The sequence below is a fragment of the Eubalaena glacialis genome, chromosome 3 (genome assembly GCF_028564815.1).
Source record: "Eubalaena glacialis isolate mEubGla1 chromosome 3, mEubGla1.1.hap2.+ XY, whole genome shotgun sequence".
Lineage (NCBI taxonomy): Eukaryota > Metazoa > Chordata > Mammalia > Artiodactyla > Balaenidae > Eubalaena > Eubalaena glacialis.
The window spans coordinates 49,552,188-49,575,468 of record NC_083718.1 but is presented as its reverse complement, the minus strand read 5'-3'; the positions used below and the strand labels follow the sequence as shown (position 1 = coordinate 49,575,468).

At 41.5% G+C, this 23,281-nt stretch overlaps 1 protein-coding gene across 2 annotated transcripts in view; it reads left to right on the top strand.

Annotated features, from left to right (window-relative positions):
- The window catches only part of C3H1orf21 (chromosome 3 C1orf21 homolog), a 221,140-nt gene that overhangs the window by 21,879 nt on the left and 175,980 nt on the right, over positions 1-23,281 (top strand). The window contains exon 2 of one of the 2 annotated variants that reach the window (XM_061185629.1): positions 14,951-15,001. The exons of the other annotated variant lie outside the window; for it this stretch is intronic. The gene's annotated coding sequence lies outside the window, so the exon portion shown is untranslated. The remainder of the gene's footprint in view (positions 1-14,950; positions 15,002-23,281) is intronic. 2 annotated transcript variants of the gene reach the window in all.

Here is a 23,281-nt window from a genome sequence, read left to right as displayed (position 1 = left end):
CAGAGATCGCTGGTCATGCCATAGGTATTCCTGTGGCTGTGACTAAAGCTTGACCCATGTAAACCTGAACTAACTGGAGGAGCCCTTCAGATGGAAAATTTAATTTTAGAAAGGCAAAATCACAAAGCCTAACCAAACCATGGATTTGGCAGTAAACGTTCCAATTCCATGGTCTATTTTTATTCTCTTACATACAGCTTTATTTAGTGTGCTAGAGTGACTTGCTTTTTGTTGATACTGTTCCTTTGTTAAAATCTGAGAAAACCATTTGTAAGTTTTGTGATTTAGGAAGTAAAACTGATGCTTCTCATTACTAATTTTTTTGCTTCTTTTGGCCACTGTTGTATCATTTATGTAAAGTTTTCTTCTGTGGAGGGAAAGCATAGCACTTTTGCCTCCATTATTTCATTTTTCAATTTTGGAGATAATTTGTTTTGTAAGTCAGAGGTGCATTTGATGAAGATCAGTACTTACTAAACAATGTGCTGGTTGTTGGATTGGCCATATGTGTGATTTTGCACTCTTGTGTTCTTTGAACTTTAATTTTCAAAATGATAAGACATACATTTCTGTGGTTCTTCCTTATCTCCACCCAGACACGGCACTGTGCTAGGCATTGGAGATACAGCAGTGAGCATGACCATCGAGTAAAGTTGTGGGATACTGGATCACAGATGGGCATGAGTGGTCTTTATGTACGTAAAGAACACTACCCAGGAATACAGCAGGCAAGGATCCCCACTGTTGGCTTCACTACTAATCAGCAATGTGACCTTGAAAAATCATGAAGCCTCTTTGGACCTATTTGCCTTATAACTCATGACTGGATTGGGGTCTAGATGAGTTTCTAAATTTCATTGCACATCAGAATCACCTAGAAAGCTTATGAAAATGACAGGTCCTGGGCTTTAACAACAGATAATCTGTTGCAGTAGGTATGGGATGGAGCCCAGAAATTTTTTTTTTTTTTTGCATGTTCTGTTCTGATGGAAGTGGTCTGTGGGTCACACTGTCAGAAACACCTGGTGTAGGTCATTGTTTTTCAAACCATGGGAGGTGCCCCATTAATGCATCATGAAATCAATTTAGTAGATTTTGAAAAGCCTTTAAAAATGAAATAGAAGAGTAGAGAAATTACCAGAGACATCGTAGAGCAAAGATAAATAAAATTAGAAAGCAATTATGTACATTTTTGGGTGTTTGTTACAGCAGCACCCTACTTCCAGGAATCTAGAAAACTATTAAGCCTTACTCTCTGCCAATTGATTTGAATGTGCAAATAGATTTGGAATTCATCTTATTCCTGGAGCACTAATTATTTCAAGAAGGTGAATTTATCTGGAATAGGGGTTTTAATATTGACAATACCACCCGACCTGCCCTAGGATAGAAGTGTTGATCTCACCATCGCAGGGGAAACTTCCTCAGTATCATAACAGAGAGTAAGTAGATCCTTCCTGAGTCTTCTCATGAATATAATAAGAAGCCCTGCTCCCTTTCACTTATTGAAAACAACTTGGATAACATGGAAATAATAGTCCCAGGCCAAAAATAATGCCAGGGACAAACTCACAGCAGCAAAATCATCTTCCTAAAGAGAGGATTTACTGAAAGGAGCTCTAGACGGTTACTCCCGGAAAACTGAACATCTCCCTCTTTGGTAGTATTTGCTCAGTAAGTATATTTTGGGTGAATGCTTTCTAGAGCCACTTCAATTCTAAGATGCTAAATAAGACTTTTCTTTATTCATTCAATCCACTTGCTCCTTGAAGGAATCATATACTTTAATATTTTTTTTCTGTCAGTGAATGATTTTAACTTATGAGAATGATAGTGGGGAAAAAATAAAGTTTTGGGAAAATAATCAAAATGTTAAATTTGGAGGCAGTTGGCAGGAATTAATCATTTAATTTAACTTATTATATATACTCATATATGTGTGTCCAAATGGGAAACACTGTCTTCAAAGTAGCTTTGGTGATTTTGTACTAATTCCAAAGATCTTGCCACTGCTTAAAAACAAGAATTATCTATCAACTAACACTATTTGAACTCTTTTTATTTTTATTTTTTTGTATTTGCCTTCAGAGTCTAGTTGTGATCCTCATAAGAAAACCAGTTTTATTTTATGGTCACACCTCATTTTTATGAAAAACAGTATTACTCAACATGATCACCTACCTTATTTGACGAGCGTGGCTCGGAATGCCTGTTGATTGCGTCCCAAAGACATCTTCAGAGAATGACAGTGTACTGTCAGTGAACTGTTGAAATGGGAGTTCAGAAAGAGGAGTTGCAAACATATTTGAGCAACCCTCTTCGTCATGTCACTGGAAGAAATACTAGTTTCTAAAGGTGACCACTCCAAAAGGCTGATACTCTTAAATGTAACATTTTTTGAAGCATTTGTTTTAAAACAAAACTTGGTCACACTTACTCCATTTTGATGGACAAGTTGCCAATGATGGGTCCAAAAAGACCCAAGGAATGGTTGGAATTTAGGCCAGTTTTCACCAGTGACAGGAACCTGAACAGGCCTTGTCTATGATTCCTCTAAGGAACGAATGATTGATGAATGAAAGTCACCTTTTTCTTTTGCTGGTGAATGCTCGTATTCCGGTTCATCTGTACTCTACCTGCATGTTTGTGGCTCAGCTAAAAGAGTGGTGCTCGAACAGTAGGAGGGAAGGGTGACTGCCTAGGCAAGGCAGGGCTTGCTACAAACTAGGTGGATTACTGTCAAAGCCCTTTCCAGTGAAAAGAAAAGTTGCATATAAAGAATATGGCCTTTGCTAGCATAAGAAAAAAACAGCCAAAATTTTGAGCTGCTTCCATAGCGACAATGCTATTTTTCAAGTACAGTTAGAGCCTAAGTACACCCCTCCCCCAAAGACATCCATGCATCAGGATAGCTCTCAGAGTAGTTGTGGAATACTTGTGAAGGCTTTTAATTAAATTTTTTTCCCTAGGGAAGGCGTGTTTATTTTACATTACTAATAAAGTAAAAATGTCTGCAAACAAGAGACCTCAAAAATTAAGACTTAAGGATTGCCATCTTGATTAAAACAGTTTAAGCAGGCATTTTAAATTTGGGATTTTTAACAGTTATCACTAAAGGAATTCTTGGCATTTATATGTGTAACCTAATTTTAGACATTTGAGCTCACAATTTGGAATTATCAGGAAAAAGAAAAACTTCAGTTATCCATAGGATACGTTGAAGTTTCAGACATTTCATGTGGATGAGGCAATTTCCAACATCAGCATCTGCTAGATCCTCCTTTTACTTCTGTCCCTAGTCACTGAGGTTGCCACCTCCCATCTAGGAAAGGTGAAAGCAGATACTTTCTTACGGAATGTCTGAGAAACCACCAGGGGAATTTGTGTAGAAGGTCTAATGAACTGCGTTGGAATAAGGCCAGGTCTGGCTGGGGACGACACATTGTCATGCTCTGTGTGTGGGAGTCAGCAGAACCCTCGGCTGGTCTTTCTCCCCGTTCCTCCCAGTGTCTGTAGTTCAGGAGTTGTTTAAGGTGGTGACAGTAGCTTGGGGGGGGACATTCCGGCCTTGCCTAACCACACAGCCTATGCTGAGCCATAGAAGTGGGTTTGGACTGTTTCCTCCTCTGCCTGAAAAGAAGCTGACCCTAACAGAAACTTTTGCTTATGGACCCTGTCTCCTTTGTGGCTTGGTGGCAACTAAGACTTTGGTCCACCACTGAGATGATTCAGAGAAAAGAGCCTCCGGTAGAGTTACTCTATTTCTGCCACAGTCTGGGGGCTGCTGGACTTAGCTGTCTGAGTTGACGTAAGTTTTGCTCTGTTGGGCTTGGGTAATGGCTCTCAAACGACTCCTACCAACCTCAGAAATGGTGATCAGGGGATAATTGAATTTACAGAGTGCTTTTCTTTTGTAAATTCATTCATTCTGCAGATGGATTTTTGTCATCTTGTTTCAAAATCTACAGACAGTACATAGGCTGGGTGGCTTCACGCCAGTTAGTTGAGGCTTAGTGAAGGGGTCAGTTCATCCTGGTCACACAACAAGTCTTCAGGGAGACCAATGCTGAAGTTAGTAGGTCATGCCATCTCCCTTTCTTTTTCTGTTACTGTTGGTTTGATTGTAACAGTAACAGAATGATTTCATAGGAGTGACTATAAAGTACTATAAAAGTACAGTTTCTTTCACAAAATTTCTTTCACAAAATTTTATTGCATTTTTTTTTTAGTCCAGGTTTTCTCTGTATAATTAACTGCACTCTGGATTCTTTCTATAACACGTCCATGGGGTCTCTCTGTTATCTGGTGCTATCGAAGAAGTGAATCCATCTTAAAACGAAGGAGGGAGAATGGGGTGTCAGACTGTCCTGGGTCTGTAGAAAGGCCAGCAGAGGCACTCATAGCAACATGGTCTTCGGTTACTTAATCTTTCTGAGCCTGAATTTCCTTAGGCTCTTTAAGACGATAGGGAGGAACGGAATGTCTTTCTAACTGGCTTTTGGTGAAGATTAAATGAGAAAAATACATGTAAAAAAAGGTATCAGGCCCATGGCAAATTCTCAATACATGGTGCAACTAATCCAGTGTTTTTTGACTGTAGTAACTCAGTCTCATGGGTTGGTTTCTGTGGGGAAATAACTGGTTACCAGCTTACCAAGCAGGAAGTACTGGATACTTCATGGAATCGTAAGAAGTAAGAGCAAGAAAAGATCTTATTCATTCATTCTGCAAATATTTATTGAAGACCTACTACATACTAGGCTCATGAGATACATCACTGAACAACACAGGTAAATCCCTGCCCTCAAGGAGTGTTTACTCCAGCTGGGGGAAACGGACAATAAATAAGAAACAGTAAATAAGTCAGTTGTGTCATTTGTTGGAAAGTAATGTACCATGGGGGAAAAAAAAATAGAGCTTAAAGGCCATGTGATTTTATAAGTTATTTATTTATTTATTTTTGGCTGCATTGGGTCTTCGTTGCTGCACATGGGCTTTCTCTAGTTGCGGCGAGCGGGGGCTACTCTTCGTTGCGGTGCGCGGGCTTCTCATTGCGGTGGCTTCTCTTGTTGCGGAGCACGGGCTCTAGGTGCGCGGGCTTCAGTCGTTGTGGCACGCGGGCTCAGTAGTTGTGGCTTGAGGGCTCCAGAGCACAGGCTCAGTAGTTGTGGCGCACGGGCTTAGTTGCTCCGCGGCATGTGGGATCTTTCCGGACCACGGCTTGAACCTGTGTCCCCTGCATTGGCAGGTGGATTCTTAACCACTATGCCACCAGGGAAGCCCAGCCATGTGATTTTAAATGAATCTAATTGGAAGGGATACATTTAATCAAATATCTGAAGGTGACAGGGTTAGCCATGCAGATATTTGGGGGAAGAGCATTCCAGGTGGCAGGGGTGTGGACAGCCAGTGCAGAGAGAGACCAGTGTGTCTGGAGTAGGTAGCAAAGGGAAGAGCAGGAGGTGAGGGCACAGGGGCCAGAATATGTAGTGGCCTGGAGGCCATGGTAGGGCTTTGGTTTTACTCTGATAGGGAAGGTGAAGGGAGAGTTTTGAGGACAGGCCTGACAGTATCTGACTTAGGTTTAATGGGCTCACTCTGGCTGCTCCTCAGAGAGCAGTGGAGATGAAGAACATAGATCTTGGGGGTCACCTTTAACCCCTTCATGTTGGAATAGAATTTGGACTCAGCCTTTGAATCTGGGTCTGCTGCTGCACCACCATGGGTGTCAGAGATCCCCAAGGGAAGGAAATCTTCCAAATATCCTGTTACTGCCTGAGAACCAGGCTTTAGGCTGTGCAAGAAGGGGAGGAAAATGCTGATTCCATTGTTTTACTAACAATGTATCTTTGGGGGATAGAAAGCTGAGGCATTTTTGTAGCCTAAAATTACTTTTGGGGTGTTTGTCCACAGAGCTTTGGGTTTATAGACTGGATACTTCAAATAAGAGATGAGATTTCATTAGGTTGGCTGTGACAGTTTATTAGACTTAAATTCTCTAGCTCTGGTTAGCTGTGAAGTTAGCTGTCAAGAAGTTGGGGAACCAAAATACTTCAGTGGTGTTAAAAAGGGAGGTTTGTGATATCATTTTTACCTAAAGACAGCAAGCATCGCTGAGGTATCTAATTTTAGACTGTTAGGAGGAAAAAATAACTTAGTTTGGTAGACTTGCCTTCCTGTTAGGCCTTTTTATTTTTAACCTTGGTCAATATTCCATCCCCCCAGTCTTTCTCCTTTGGAGAGCCCTCAGTATGTCTTATTTTGCATCAAAATGTACTTTTATCCTCCCTTTTGCTTAAACTGAAGTTGTTGAAAATAAGCTAATGCCTTAAAAAAAAAAAACACCCCAAAGCCAAAATAAAAAAATTCTCCTTCAATTTTAATTTTCTAAGTATTTCTAAGCCCATGATTTTTTTTTTAAGTAAGGAGAACTGTAATAAATAGAGATTAATCAATGCTGTGAGGCCAAGTTAATTCTTTGAAGGAGGGCTGATTATCTAATTTTGGATCTTCTTGAACTTTCTACTTCTTTTCTGTTATTTTGACTATATTGTGACCACAAATCTGCCTACTCCTTCTATAATTAGACTGAAAGAGGGAAAAGAGGTGAAATTCATATTTGTCCATTTCATCCATTAACTACACAGTTTCACCATTTTTGTTGTACTTTCCCTCTGACCTGCTATTATACTCTGGTTTGATTGCATTTTTGAGGTGTTTGATCAAAAGTTGGCCATGAGAAAAATAAAATTCCTCCAGTCTTTAAAATAAAACAATATTTGACATAGGCTGTCATTAGGAAATTTTTATTATGCTTCTGATAATTTTTAAAATAAAATTCCTTCCTGCTTTTTTCCACCCCAGCTTACAAGGAAGCCAAGGAAGCAAATGTGACAATTTCAGATAAATGTGTATTTGAGAGAAGTTTCTTTAGTTTCAAGTTCTCCTTGTCCATTTTTTAAACTATTTAGATGGAGTCACAGTTTTAAATAATAAATCACAGTTTACTTCCCCCATCAGTGAGATATTCATGATGAGTTAGGATGATTAGGGAATATTGTTTACAGTGGAGCTGTCTGCAGTTTGGGGGTAGTTTCTAAATTCAGCTCTGGAATGGTAATTAGTATAACAAATATCTCTGAACTGGAGCTGAGAACATTATCTGTGGGGCTTTATAAAGTACCTGCTCCATGAATGTGAGGCATTCTGGAAGCCTTGAAGATTTCTGTTCATATGCGTACATGTGTGTGCATACTTGTGTAGATGAAAGTGTATAAATACAACCGCATACACAAGACTAACCCTGACCAGAGAGGTATCAACCAAGTGCATGGGAAGGAGATCAGGGGCACATTCATCGAAGAAGTCTAATATGATGGCTTTGTTGGCTGATGGATAGGATTTCAGTGGGTCAAGGTTGTTGGAGAAGGAACATCAGGCAGAGAAAAGAATGAGCAGTAGTGCAGCAATAAGGCATTGTGGAATGTTGGCTGTCCCCAAAGCTGATGGTACCCTTCCCTGCTCTTATCCCTTCATTTGCCTTTCAAAGCCCAGCTCAAGCATCACCTTGTCTTAGGTGCATTCTGGAGGAAGGCTTTGTGTGAAATGGATATGAGTCCTGGCATCAGATATTTACGTGCAATGCTCTTGGTCAGTTATGTAATAATAAGTGAAATTTATGTAACACTGTATACCAGGAGGCATTTTTAGTGCCTTGCATAGGTTTAGTCTTTAAACACTACAGCATCCCTCTGAGATAGGAACTACTATTCTTCCCATTTTACAGATGGGGGAACTAAGGGGCAAAAAGCGTGAGTAACTTGCTCAGGGGCACACAGCTAGAAAGTAACAGTACTGAGGGTAGAACAATGGCACTTGGACACCAGAAACTATTGTCTCAACGCTAAATGCACTGTATCGTTGCTGGGCCACAGCTTATTTATTTGTAAAGCCTTGTGATACGATTTTCAGCACACTTGTTTAGCATGCGGTGGATGCTTGTTAATTGGAAATCATTGCTATAATTAGTATTTCCTGTCTTCCCAATTTGATTGAAATGTTTTTCTTTTTGTACATACCTCTCTGATAGCATTATTGCACTGCGCCATAATTGTTGATTTGTCTGTTTCACACATTGAACTGTAAGCTTCTTGAGGGCAGGACCTCTACATAGAGAACCTGTCCCTTAATGGCTCAGTAAGTGCTTGTTGAATGAGTAAATGGATAATGTGTTTGGGCTGTCATGGATGGTCCTGCTGCCCAGAAAGCAGCACTGTAGAGTGGTTCCTATCCAGGAATTTAGGGCATGCAGTACCAGGTTTGAATCTAGCCCCTGCCATCTATTTGCTTTGTGTCTTGTGCAAATTATTTATCTTCCCTTGAGTCTCCACTTCCCTGTTTATTTAATGGGGCCAATGGAGTTGTTATAAAGATCCAGGGAAGATATTGCATATCTTGAATTTAACAGAATTCCTGGTTTCAGATAAATAATTCCTATTTTACTATTATTGAATAACTACTGAAAGGCAGGTTCTGTGCTATTTGTTGGAGTACAGAGGTAAAGATTCCTCCCCCATGCAGGAGCTTCACAACCTCATAGAAGAGAACTGTCACCAAATGCATTATAATTGCGTGCAATAGTATACAACAATGACACGATTCAGATAAACTGGGGGGGGAAGGTGAAGAGTGGTCATTTTCTTGATGGAGGATATATCCAAGTTGGGTTTTGAAAAATGAGTAGAAGTCCTTAAGGCAAAGTCAAATGAAGCCCTCAGATATCAGGATTGTGGACCTAATTGAATAGGCAATGGGGAGCCAGTAAATTTTTTGAGTAGGAGGGTGACATCAACAGAACTGTCTTTTAGGAAGATTAATCTGACAAAAATATGTAGGATGATTTAGTGGGGAGAAAAGTGAGGAAGTAAATATCACATAGACCTTCAGTGGAACCTCCTACACGGGATAGAAATCTATTCTGCAGCACCCCTTACAGATAGATGGTCATCCAGCTCTACTGGAACACACCCAGCAAGGGGAAGTTCACTACCTCTTAAGGCAGCTCCTTCTTTCCTTCTTTCCTTCTTTCCTCTTTCCTCTTTCCTCTTTCCTCTTTCATCCCCTCCTTCCTTCCGTTCCTCCCATCCATCCACCCACCTTTTCACCCAATTATTCGCCTACCCATCTATCCATCTATCCACCCACCTATTCACTCATCTACCCACCCATCCACCCACCCACCTATTCTCCCATCTACCCATCCATCCATCCTTTCTTAAGGGTTTCCTTTGTGTCTTTTACTGGGCTAGGTGACAAGAGTGCAAGGTGAATACAATATTGTTCTGCCGTTGAGGATCTCCAATCTTGAATGATCACATGTCCATTATTGAATAATTTTTATTGTTGGAAAGTTCCTTTCTCCTTAGCCTAAGCCAAAAGCTGCTTCCTTTTGAGCCTCTCTCCTACTGGTCCTACTTTTCTCATTATTTCTTCTAAAACACACTAAGTGTGCTCTTCTTTTATGTGACTGCTTTTATTATTTTAAAATCTGTATCATGCAGCTTCTTAATTCTGTCTTCTTTTGGAAAATGTACTTCCTTTAAAAGGTCCTCATAAGGCAGGATTTATAAAATTTAAGGACTTTTGGACATGAATGGGACTTTAGAAGTCTATTAGAATTTATATCTTAACCTTCATCATTTTACAGGTAAGATCTGAGTCACAGGTAAGTTGTGACTTGCCTAAGATCACAGAGCTAGGTCGTGGCTAAACTGGGACAAGAACTCAGGCTTTAGGTGTCCATACTTGCAAGGGTAGTGCCCTCTCAAACCTTCTCTGCTGATAACCCTTCCCAAACATTCTATAAATTTTCACTATCTCTCACAGAATGTGGAACCAGAAGTTGAGTGTGGTGTCTCAAATGTGTTCTGACCTTGGGAGAGAGCTGTAATGAGAGTTAATAAAGCCCAACATTAACAGAATGTGCCAGGCTTCGTGCCAGCCTCATTACCTGCATTTTCCCATTCAGTCTCCCAATAATCCTTACAGGATGGGTTTAGTACTCCAATTTGAAGATGGGGGAACTGCACTTAAGAGGGAAGTAATTTCCAGTCCATGGCCATACAGCTAGTAAGTGCAAGTGCTGGAAATCAAACTGAGGGCTCTCTGACTTCACGGTCATAGAAGGGCCATTAGTTACCATAATTTCTTAATTACATATGTATCTTAAAGAAGCTTGCATTGGCTGAAGCGTAGTATTTGTGAGCATGTGTTGAGCTTGTGGTCACCTTGCATTTCTGAAATTTTATAAAAATTTATTGTGGTCTTTATTTTTCTTTCTATTAAATGTTGCACTGTTGGTTTTATCTGGTCTCATTGGTTAAGAGTGGAACAAGGCTCATGCATGGGGCCCGAACACTTGGCTGTGACTGCTGGCTCTCTCCCACGTGGTTGGGTCAGTGGAGCGTCAGTATTTTCAGATGTCAATCACAATCAGTCCTACTGACCTCGGTGTGGATGTGAGATCAAATTAGACAATATATGTGGAAGGGCATTGTAAACCGGCAAGTTAATGCTAATCCTGATCTTTTAAAATGTGGACTGGGGCCTGCCTTGCCCCTGGGCTCTAGCAAACTTGCTCCTCTCTGTTCTTGCAGGTTTTTCCTGCTCCCAGGAATACCTCCTTCCCTGCTCTCCTCCAACCCCTCAAAATGTTCCTCAGCCCTGAAGGCCAAAGTCAAAGGCAAATTTGGGAAAAAACTTCCCTTACTTCCCTGCCAGAATTAACTTTTTCTTGCCAGTGTGTGTTCATACAACTTTTTCTTTTTCCTTTCTTTTTTTTTTTTCTGACCGCACTGTGTGGCATGTGAGAATCTTAGTTCCCTGACCAGGGATCGAATCCGTGCCCCCTGCAGTGGAAGCGTGGAGTCTTAACCACTGGACCACCGGGGAAGTCCCCATACAGCTTCGTTTATAGCATCATTATAGCCCTCATCTCAGTTGGCCTTGTATTAATATTTGTTTTGCTCAGATATCCCTACTAGCCTCCTGAGAGCTCCTTGAGAATGGAGACCTTTAGTTTTCATCTTTATGAACCTTCTCTTTCCCTGAGCCTACAAGAGAGTCAAATAGTAGTTCATAACCATTCCACCTAGATTTATGTACTAACAGCTTTGCTAGTTTCCCTTCTGGCCTTATTCCCATCAAGATAAAGATGTTGGAAAGGATGGACGGAGTGGAGCTAAGGAGATATTGTGGCCCTGTGTGATGAAGATCTTCCTTCAAGTTGTTACCCAAGCTTGAATGAACTCTTGGGTTATTGTTATATAATGGTGACTCCTCAAAACAGTGCTCTTGTCAATTTGTCTGTCCTTTCAAAACTGGCCAGGATTACTGCAGGAGCCTCCTAGCTGGTCTTCTTCCAACTTTCCCCTCCAGTTTATTCTGCACACACAGCCAGAGTGGTCTTTTAAAAAAGCCTGTCTGATCATGTCGCTCCCCTGCTGTAAGCCCTTCAGTGACATGCCTCTTTGCTCTCTGGGCAGGAATCTGCAATGGGACCTGCCTGCCCCTCATGCTTGGCCCTGTCTCCTTACTGGGGTGCACTCTTCCTTATTCCAGCCCCACAGGCCTTTTTTTCAGTTCTCTGAAAGCACCCTGCATCTTCGTACCTTGGGGATTTTATGGGGGATAGAGGAAAAGGGCTCTTTTTTTCTTCTAGAAATGTTCCTCCCCCTATCTTTTAATTTGCTAGTTCCTATCTTGATTCTTAGCTTAAATGTCATTCCTCAGAGAAGTGCACCCTCACGAAGCATCTGGTACTTTCCCTTAGTAACTCTGATAATTATTTGTTTAATTATTTGCTTTATGCCTATCCCTCCCACAAGACTCTTAAGTTCCCTGAGGGCAGGGACCATGTGTGTCTTGTTAAGCAAGGCACACTGGGTACTTAGCACAATGCCTGACACACTGCAGACGCTCAATAGATCATGGCTCTGTAAACAGAAGTACGAATTCATTCACTGGACTGATACTTCTCCAGATTCTCCCGTGTGCAGGGGCCTTGGATCCATCGACTCACAAACCACTTAGGGGATTCATCCAGGTAAACAAGCCACAGGAAGATATCACCTTTGCTCACAGAGTGAGTGTATAGACCTCTGAGAGTGGAGAGGGTGGGGTTTCCAGGTCTGCGGTGGGGCTGGCGAAGGTGTCTTGAGAAGGTTACGTTTGAGCTGAATCCAGCCCATATTTTGCCATTTTCAACTCCAGGTATCAGACTACCATGTACCTTGCCTATATCTTGACACCTTAAGTGGACCAGACTTTTCCTGCTCACCAAGAACTCTGTCAAACACTGTATATAAAGTTAACTTGACGTGATACTCTTAGTGAATTATTAGTGTGTGGTGTTTGCAAAAATCTGCTAAAACTCCTTTATGGCTTGGACAGAAATCTTTCTACTGGTTTAGTTTCCTGGATCTACCCTATTTAGGGAAAAAAAAACACCAAAACTCTGATTATCTCCTTTCCTTCGTCTTCGGGGATCCCCAAAGATTTCTCTAGAGAGGCTCTGAGGTCAGGATCTCCTATGTGTCCTGGATTGCTTTTTTTTTTTTTTTTTTAAAGTCATTTGGCCTTTCACTTCTTACCAGCAGGCCCAGGGAGTTAGTTGGGGGAAAGGAACACTGGAGTGGAGTCTGAAGGCAGGAATACTCTTCAACTGGGCCATCTTGAACAAGTTATTTAACCTTTCTTGGCTTTGGCTTCCCATTTTTTAAATGGGGGGGGTTGAAATGAATGAACTTGGTGTCTCCCTCTGGCTCCTGGCGTTCGGAAGCTTTCCTTTCTAATATAGTGATCCTCCAGTTCCAAAATAATAGGCACAATAGCTCTGCCTTCAGTTTGGGAAGTGTGCATCTTACCTTTTCTATCTTTCCCATCATCTTTGCTTGGAAAAATCTCTTTGGTTGTCTTTCTTTCTCCCCGCCTCCCCACAGACTTCGCTCATTTCGGGCATGGCCATCCTAACATTTTTACAGGTTTGAATCACTCTTGGGCAATGACCCTTTGTCCGCTTGACTCCAGGACTGGAGCAATCAATGACGTATCTAAAACAGGACCAGGTTTTCCAAGTTTACATCCTGGCTCAGCGTGTGACCTCTGGCAAGGTACTTAGCCTCCTCTAGGTCCCAGTTTCCTAGGCTGTACAGTGAAGATGACCATAGGTCCCACCCACTTCAGCGGGTGTTGCGAGGTGTCAGTACCCTCCCTGAACACAGTACTTTACACGTGGGGAGCACTCCTTAAGAACCATTTTTAATATTTGTGCCTCTTTTTGTGCTTCAACCATTAGAACTTTTCCCAGCAAACTTACACTGAATTCTTTAGCTGTCCCATATGGCACCTCGCTGTAGAAGACTGTATAAAACTCTACAGGTAAACAAATTTGCTGCATGAAGCAGCATTTAAAATCAGGGCATTACTGCAATGAGCAGCTTTGAGGAGGAAGAGGATAGGAGGCAAGGAGGGACCAGGAGAAATGATTCTTTTTCCAAACGTTGTGGGACCTGCTCTACGTGCTCTACCAGGTAATTTACATTAGGATAGCTTCAGATGGGAGGGAGGAAGGAACATGGACAGGGCTGGTCGTACTTCACAGTGTATCATAATTCATAATATGCACCCATATCTTATATTAAATATCCTTTATATTTAACTGTGTGAGCATTTGATTGTTGACTTAAAGTAATATTTTGTAGACATTTAAGCAAACATTTGCTAATTTTGGTAGTTCTAATTTCCTTTTGTGTTCTGGAGTCAATTTTTTTCCCCCTCATTGCACGTGTTTCTGTAGTTCGGTGAGAGCCTATGGGCCACTACCTGTGCTTGTGGTGGATGAGGTGGTCCTAGAGAGGGCAAGCAGCTGGCTCTGAGCAGACACTGGGCTGAGATCAGGTTGCCTTCCTGGAAACCCACATGCAGGGAGTGATGACATCTTTGCACCATTATTGGGGGACATTACAAACAAAGGGATTCGGTTAGGAAGATGGACTTGGGGCAGGAGCTGCGGTCATCCTACCTTCTTCCATCACCCTGCTCTCAGGCTTCCCTACGTGTTGCTTTTCACCACCTCACTCTCTCTCCCAACCAACACACATTTTGTCTCGGTGACTCAAGACTGTACACACCATCACCCATTCATTCATCAGACATTCATTGAGTGCCCACCAAGTGCCAAACTCTTGGATTACACAGATGAATTCAATACCCGTCCTGTCCTCAAGGAGCTCACAGTCAAGTTCTCCTCTGCTCATATCACCAGTTGTGAAAAGGGCCCTTAACAAGTTGCTGACATTGGGAAAATAAATAAATTCTGGGAGTGGAGAGGCACCGGAATCTTCTTGGCTCTCCTGTGGTTAAATGTGGTGCCCACATCACTCTCCTCACTCCCACGTTGGTAATTGGTTGTAGGAAAGTTCTTTGCGCTTGGGAATGACATAATTTTTTTTCTTTTTAAAAAAAAAAAAAGAATCTATGCAAGTCTCCAATTCTAAGATTCTGCAATTGTATGATTCTAACTTAAATTAGGAAAGCAGGCAGACAGTTTCTGAACGTGTTGCCATGGATGTTGTGTTGAGATGTCTGCTTAGTCACATTTGATGCCATCTGGCATGAAAGAGTGACTGGATTTTGGTCTGAGGGCAACTCAAGGTACTTAGAGGGATCTGCTGTCCTTCCAGTATTCAGTTGAAATGTCCTAGCACCTTAGCAGACCACCTGCCAGATAAAATACAGTATATTAAAAAATATCAATAATTTTTTTAGTGTAAGTATATCCCATGTGGAATATTTTGGGACGTACTTATACTAAAAAATGATCTGTTGTTTATCTGAAATGCAAATTTAACTGGTGATTTTTTTTTTTTTTTTTTTGGCCTAAATCTGGCAGCCCTGGCAGCATCCACCTATAATCTGTGATCTCGGGAACCTTTCGGTACAGGTAATACTGCACAAAAGTATCTATCAGATAGTGAGAAAGTTTTCAGTCAGTCAAGTCTGCCTCATGTTCCACTGAATGTTCTACACTCTAAGTCCCTCCTCACATTTTACTGTTTGTGGAGCTTTGATTAATGTTTCTCTTTCCTGCACTACTAATGAAGTGACAAACAACCATTCTATTAAAATCCTTAAAATGTCCATAAATGTAATGTATATTTCAATTAGCAGTCAGTTACTTACATTTTGAAAAATAGGCTTCTCTTGACTAAATAATATTTGGTGAAATTTGAATGTACAGTAATTTATGAGTACTTTTTGGCTTTGTTTTTCTTATCTGATAAAATAGCTCTGGAATTTATGTGAGGTCAGGACCTTTTTAACTCAAGCACACGCCAGGAGCTATCCCCAAATACCAGATTTTTCTACAGTTCATCTTTGGTTCTCATTAGCCTTGGAGTATTTATAACTATACCCGTTCATCATCCTTTCTTTTGAGATCTGGTGCCTCTGCAAGGAAGAAGGAAATATACAGCCCTACATTCTTGCAAAATTTATAGGCTTTTTGTGAGTTAAGATATTTGGTGAAGATAAATGGAGAACATGAGAGTTTTGCAAAATCCTTAAGATTATTAGGAACTCTTCTGCTTTGCTTTTGCTGATTTTAGTGAAGGAAAAGAGAATATGGAATAATGAATTTGCTGGGTTTCATTATTGTATTTGATATCAAAAGACAAGTTTCAGAATATTTTTATTTTTTTAAACCTTAATTCAGTCATGGAATTTTGGCACTAAAGTTCAGGATCAGTGGTATCCAAGTCAGACCCAAGAGGCACATGCTTTTGTTCTCTCCAGTTTGTAGAGTGAGGAACCATATGTAGTGCTCTTTATTTGAGCTGTCCCCAGACATAGGTGGGTGAACTTTCTTCAGGGCCATGGATTCATCCTCACTCTGGCCATTCCTTAGGCAGGTAGATGTCTGCCACAGCCCAAGGCAGCAGTGCATGACCATCTCCCCTTGGCCTCCAGCGTTACAGCAGATACGGCAGCCCTTCGCCTGTTTGCAGGGGGAGGTGGGTTGGGGTAAGATGTGTGTGCATGGTAGTCATCCTGGATCTTCCCTGCTCTGGTCCAAAGCCATAGCCACGGAAAACCCTTTTTCTCTCTGCTCAGGCCGCCAAGAGTAGCGCTCATTGCTCTCTGCTGGACCAGCAGAGAGAAGGGTATGTACGCAGAAGACTTTCTTTCCCAATTCCCTCTTTGCAAGGCACTGAGAAAGGACTGATTTAAAATATACAGTGCATATGTGATGTCCCTTATCTTTGTAAAGTGCAGATCTGAACATACTATTAATACTTGCCTACATAGATGCTTCCAATGGCTCCCATTACCTATGGGAAGAACTGTAAAAATCTAAGGATAGCAGCATGTTGGGGACCAAAGCCCAACAGGGCTAGGAGGAGAAGAAAATAGGATGTGAAGATGAGGATGATCCAACAGAAAGGGAGGTGCTGATGATGCAGGAGAAAGAGGATGATGCAAGAGAGACAGCCTTGGCTAGGTGAGAAAGGGAGGGGAGGTTGGCATTAGGAGAAGGAATACTATTTGCATGGTAACCAGCTGGAAGGCAGAGTATGTGGAATAGATGCAGCTAAGTTGGTGGCGGTATCGTTGTAAGGACAGGGTAATTCTCTTTTCATGGCACCTCTTTTCTTTATTATGCGTGTAATAAATATCAGCTGAGAGCAGCGGGGGAAATCTGAGATTTGAAGAAGTGGGAGTGGTCAGCGTGGAGAGTTGGCAAGTGCACGAACACAGGGAGCATAGGGGAGTGTGTGGCAAAGTTGGCTTCCCGTTAGAAATGCTCAGCGTAAGGAGAAGTCATCACTTGCGTGGTCTGAGGCAGCGTGGCATTGGAACCCACCTCCCAGGAGCCCATGACTTAGCAACATGCTTCGCTGAAGGTCAAAAAATCGATCTGATCTGTGCCATACTGCTCCGTTCCCCATTGAATTGACTTGTTGTTAGAACACATGCTGCCTTTTCCTCCCCTTTGCCCTTCCTGGGCCTTCTCCCACTCCGTTACCCCTCTAGCTCTCCCTTGGTCGTTCATTGATCACTCAGCAGCAGCAGGCATTGGTCTGTGTGCTGGGAATTCAGCTGTGAACAAGGCAGATGAGGGCCCTGGAACAACTGTTCCAAGAAGGGGTAGCAGCCATAACCAAGGAAAAGCAATTGCACACAACACTTTCAGATACCAAGTGCTGTAAAGTCAATAAACTGAGGCAGTGAGCTTGAGTGACTGGGCTGTGAGAGGGGAAGGAACTTCAGAAGGTCCCTCTGAGGGCAGGACCTTGGAGTTGAGACCTGAAGGGCAGGAAAAAGCTGGCCAGGGGGCATCTTCTGTGCCTTGTGGGGAAGAGGAGACTAGATGAAAGAGCAATCCTGTGGGAGTGGGTGTTAGCATGGGGTGAGGAAACCCTCTTGACATTTTTGTTCAGGTGATTAAAATGTTTCAATCCCATCATGGAAGAAATCTCTCTCTTCTCCCTCCTTCTCTCTTCAAAGCTCTTGTTTCAGTAAGGCAAGCAAAGAACAATAAATAAGGAAATCTTTCTCTAATAAGTTTCACCCAGACCTTCCCTTGGCTCCTGTTTTTCCTCCAATCTTAACTCGGTATGTTTGATTCCTGTCTTACCTGAGGATCTTTTTCACTTTTTCTCCCTGGTGTCACACCCTGAATGGAAAGATAGCCGCAGCTGTGGGTGAAGGTGGGCTGGAAGGCTGGAGGTACCAGGTTGTCTGTGTGCTTGTTGGGTGGGGCCCGGAGGAACTTAGGTTTAATTTGCAGCCATAACATCACTATACGGACTTTTCTCAGTGGGGGAAAGAAGAACAAACCAGGAAGGCTAAAAAAGGTTGCATTCTTAGGCACTCTCAAAATTCACTCTCCTCCTCATTTCTGACAAATATCACAGAGAACTTAGCTTAATTCCAAACACTGGGTTGCCCTGGAAGTCCTGAGCAGGTACCATTCCAAGAAAAAATTTCATTTGCCAATTATATTTCCCCTTCAGGGATTTGAGAGCCAGAAGGGATCTTGGAGCTTGTCTAGGTCACCCAGGGCGGTACCTCGGTTCTCCTTCTGTGGCAGTGCTTTGTCTGGATGACTTGGTGCAGGCAGAGCAGCTGGCCCCTCTAGAGTGCACTGCTTCCCGATCTTTTTCCACTTCACAGGACCCGTAGGAAATGATCACCTGGGCAAGGCAAATTGGGGTTCATAGACAAGGTTGCTCAAGGCTAGAGATGGGAAGGGGAGCCTGGGTTGGGGCTGATGCGCAGAGCAGGGGGTTTGTATCTTGGCACATGTAGAATCCATTGGTGGCGTCTTTTTAGGAAACACTCCTGGTAGATTGTAGTCCTTTACTAGATTGCGGGCCCCTTAACAGTAGGCTGTGTTTAGTTGTTCTTGAGTACTTCAGGCCCTTGAAAAGTTCTTTACAACTGGGAGAGAGCCCAGGAATATGGTTGCCTTAAATGCAACAAGGATCTCTTCGGTGAGAAATAACTACAGAGAATTCTTGCTAAGCCTCATTGATAAGTTACATCTTTGGGCTGCCTGGAGTCACACTGCTCAGGTTGGAGTTTCAGTTCTGCCACCCATTGGCTGTTCCATCCTAAGCAGATTGCTTTATCTCTCGAGGGCATTTCCTCATCTGTGCAATGAGCATAACACTATTTGGTATGTGACAGAGTCCAGACCCTACGCTAGAGATATCTGACTTAAAAGCCCTTGCTCTAAGTCACTCTTTTATTAACACAAACACATTTATAAGACGCTGGAAAAGTCAGAGGTTGCATTTTTGGGGGAAAGATTTTGTGGGTTAGTTAAAATAGATATTGTCCAATAATGCCTAGATTTGTAAAGCAGTTGAGAGTCATCATATCAGTGCATTATTGGGCATAATATTAGAGTTACAAAGGTGGTCAAAATAAAGATGGTATGAAAAAGTAGGAGAAGAAGTGAGCCTGATGATTTCTTAAGGTTTTCGTGGTTGTTAACTTAGCAGAAATTAAAATGAAGTAAGAATTCAGCTTGGTTACTAATCAATTTATCTAAAGAACCCCCCTCCCCCCCCAAATAATATTAGACTTGTTTCTTGCTTCTACTTTCCCAGTTTTGATTGGGGCTGAGTCTCATGAGAGTGAGGGTCCACTATGCTGGATTTAAAATGGTTGTTGGGAGAGGACAGTAGGAAGTGATATCTGATTTCTCCACAATAGATATTGATTGCTTTGGTAGAAATTAGCATGATTGAGACTTGCCTTAAGATGAATAGCACCAGAAAATACGTCAATTTCCTTATTTTCTTTTTTAGTATTAGAGGAAACTGTCTAAATATTTGCCCTGAGGAAATCTGATGATTCTAAAAGCTTCTTTGAAAGAAGTTTACTAAGAAGTTGAACAAACATTCTAATATAGTAAGTTTGGGAAAACATTTCTGACACTTTAAAGGCCATAATATGAACAACAAATATATATATAAACACACACACACATATAAATATATATATGAAGGAGAGAGGAGTGCTTTGTAAAGTTTGTGCAGTGTATTTCCCTTAAAAGTATGTATTAAGTTATGCATTAAGCATTTCTGTTTTAAAAATAATTACCTTTCCCAATTAAAGGAACCTGGCTGAGAGACCAGCCAGATTCTACATTTTACAAGAAAATCAAGTCCTAGAAATGTTGCATTTCCTTTTGAATATTGGTGCCAGAGATACATCAAAGATACCGGGGGAAAATCTTACCAAGTTCTCCCTATAATTTGAACTGAAGGGTTCTATTTGATGTTTTTTTGGTTGGACCCAACATCCTGGGTAAACTGAAATTCCAGCTACTCCCCTTGGAGAGTGTCAGGGGAGAAGTACCTCCTTAAAATTATAAGTCTTCTGATAGAAGAAAGCTTCTTCTTTTGGTTGGTGGAAATTTCCATTCCCAGGATACGTATTCATTTTTACCTCAGTGCAGCTTCCGCTTGGTTTTGTGATTGATTTATTTTTAGTGAGTTACCATGCTTCTTCTCATTCCCTGCTTAACTACGCTGCATCTTTTACTTCTCTTTCTCCATTAATTAATTCCCGCAGCTCTTTCCTTAAACCCTTCATACACTGAGGAATATTTTAATTTTTTAATGTTCCTCTTGAAAAAGAGGGAAATATCTGGTTTGTCTAGAAGTGAGGTATCAGACCTGCCCAAAATCAGATGTTTGATTCCAGGCTTATATTTGTGTGTCTTATAACACAATTTGAATTTATTCACTATTTTCTTAGATTGTTATTCTTATTCGACCTAAAAGACCCAATTCCAGAATAAGAGGGCGGGAGCAATGTTGTGTGCTGATTATGTGCCAATGCTGTGCACATTCATGACTTCATTTATGATAAGTGATATCATCCCCATTTTATAGATAAGTAGGCAGAGCTAGTTATCTTAATCACTGTGCTTATACTGTCTAGTAAAGGTACAATTCTGAGCTAGTTGGAAATTTATTTGTGCAGTTAAAGCTGCTATAAACCCAAGATAATGTTCAATTTTTTGACTCGGTTTAGAAGATGTTAAACCATTTGACAATAATAAAAGAAATGTATAGGCCCATTTTGCAGTGCTTCATGTCCAGCAGGTACTGATGTTTATAGGGGTTGATAATCATTAGTAATATTATGAGTAGATATCAGTGAATGCCACAGCCAAACTCTTGTACTCCATTCAGTTATATTGTGGTCGATGGATGGAACAGTCCTAGTAGAGGGCACCATGGATTTTTAGGTCAAATAGAATCCCAACTTTTCCCCTACTCTTGGATGACCTTGCAAGTTACTCACCCCTTCTAACCTCAATATATTCACGTGTAAATGGGAATAATAATACCTCATATTGCTATGGTGATGATGAAATTAAATGGGAAAATGTACATAAATTGCTTAGAGCCTTACACATAATATTCAGTAGAATGGCAGTTGTGAATAATAGTTGTCATAATCATACAATAGAATCTCTGAGTTGAGAAGGATCTTAGGGTCAGATGGACTTAGTACCAGTTCTCTTTCTACTCGCAGTGACGATAGCCAAGTCACTAGCCTCTCTGAGTTTCTATTTCCTCATCTGTACAACGGAGATAATATTTAACAGGGGATTATGATAAAGATTATATGAAATGTGATATCTGTAAAGTGTTTAGCACTAATTAACCCTCATAAATGGTGGTGACCTCCTTCATTTAAGCCGATAACCTGTGGGGACAGGGCAGCTCTAGCTACAATTGTTAGAGCTTTACTGACACTGAACCTTAGTTTCCCTGTGACATTTGCCAGTTTGGCTCTAATTCCCTGATCTGATTGGGAAAGTTATTTTTGCTCTCTGGGTCATGATTTTGATTAGATCTAGAAATATTGTTAGGACCCTAACCCACTTGCTTGATTGTTAAGATTAAAATTCTTATTCTTCTGCAGTTGATCTTTATCTCCATCTTCCTGGATACATTCTGTGCTGAACAAAAATATTTGTGTACATGAAAAAAAAAAAGGTTCTAAAGCAGAGGAATGTGACAGGCAGCGTATCAGTGGATTGGATGGTGGAGCGATCTGTGTGGTTGTTGCCTGTGACTCAGGATTTAATATGGAGATCAACATTTTAAATAATTTAATGCTGAGTGTGACATGTTAATTTATTGGATCCCTGCTCCGTTCTCCCTTTCTGTCTACCTTCATATGAAGCACTATAGTTTGAAGTCAGTTAATAACAATAGTATTATGCGGGGCTTTGAATGTGAAGAAAACATGAATAAACCAGCTAAATCAAGCATTTTCCTGAATGGAGTTCCCCTGCTTGCAGGATCTTCCCTGAGGTTTAGGTGCAAAATCCCTTAATCATATACTTAGCGTTTCTACTCCTTACGTGCAAATTTATTTGATTTCTGTGGGCTGTTCCTGTGTGCCCTGCATAAATAGCTCTGGGTGAGATTATTATGTGTAATGTTAGATCTTACCTAACCTGCTTTTCAGTGTTTTGGAACTGAGAGTGCAGTAGCTGTTCTGATGTGAATAGTTAATCTGGTTTTAAAATCCAAAGTTGTTTTCGACACTGGATGCCAGATTTTATATTCCACCGGCTAACAAGTCTATAAATACCATGTTAACTTTCCTCCCTTCTGTCTCAGAAGGAGACTTCATCTCCAGTAGCGATCATCATGGGCATATACCCAGTGGTGGGCTCCTGGAGCCCTCAAAGCAAGATTTCCTTTATAAACACCGTACCTGTAAAAGATAGTTTGACTGCTTGGTGTTCTTTCAGGAGCATTAGGAGAATTCTTCACCCCAAGTTATTTTCCCTGCTAATTACACTGTTGGACATTTATTCCTCTGGGGTCCACATCTCTCCTTCCCACCGTTCATGTTTCCTTGCAGGGACAGTACTTAAGTCCCTAGTACTTGATTATTCCATCATGACCCTTTAACTATCTCCCTTTTCCAGAGCTGCAGAAGGGATGGGTTCCCAGGGGTCTGGAGTCCCTGAAATGGGGGTATCAGGCACTGAAATCCAAGCAGCTCCTGAATTGCCTGGGTTCCACTGTGTTCAGAGTCTCTGGGCAGGAAGGGAGAAGGCCCAGTCCCGAGGCTGAGGCTGTATATATGGGCAGCATTTTCCATAGTGATCAGAAGTAAACCACAGCCTTCTGGGATGAGCTGGTAATTGAAAATTCTTTCAATTGAAAAAAAAAAAATACTGCTTATGGGTGGGTGCGGGGAATGTACAGCCTCCTAAAATGCTTTCCATCCCAATTTGTTTAACTTGTATCTCTTTGGAGGGCTCTGCCTCCCAGTGAGGGAGTCCTGGAAAGAGATGCCAGGGCCCAGTCGGCACAGTCTCTGCAAAGGAGGATTCTGAATCTTTTACCTCCATCCATCTGTCCTCTTGCTTATCTTTATCTACTCTCAAAACGGACTGGGTTCCAGGGGCCCACTTACTAGCTGTGAGACTTTAGGGAACATTACTTTTGAACCTGATTTCCTCATGTAAAAATGAATAGGTGGTCTACATTCCTACCGACCACCTCGCAAGGTTGTTAGGAGGAAACTGAGGATAGCGCTTCATCCAAGCATTCGACAGACACACGATGAACACCAAGTCGTGGTTTATGCTAGTATTGTACAAAGGCGTAATATAGTTCCCTATCTGGGGAGATAAAGAGAGCACTCTTCCAAGCAAAGAAGATTCCGTCTC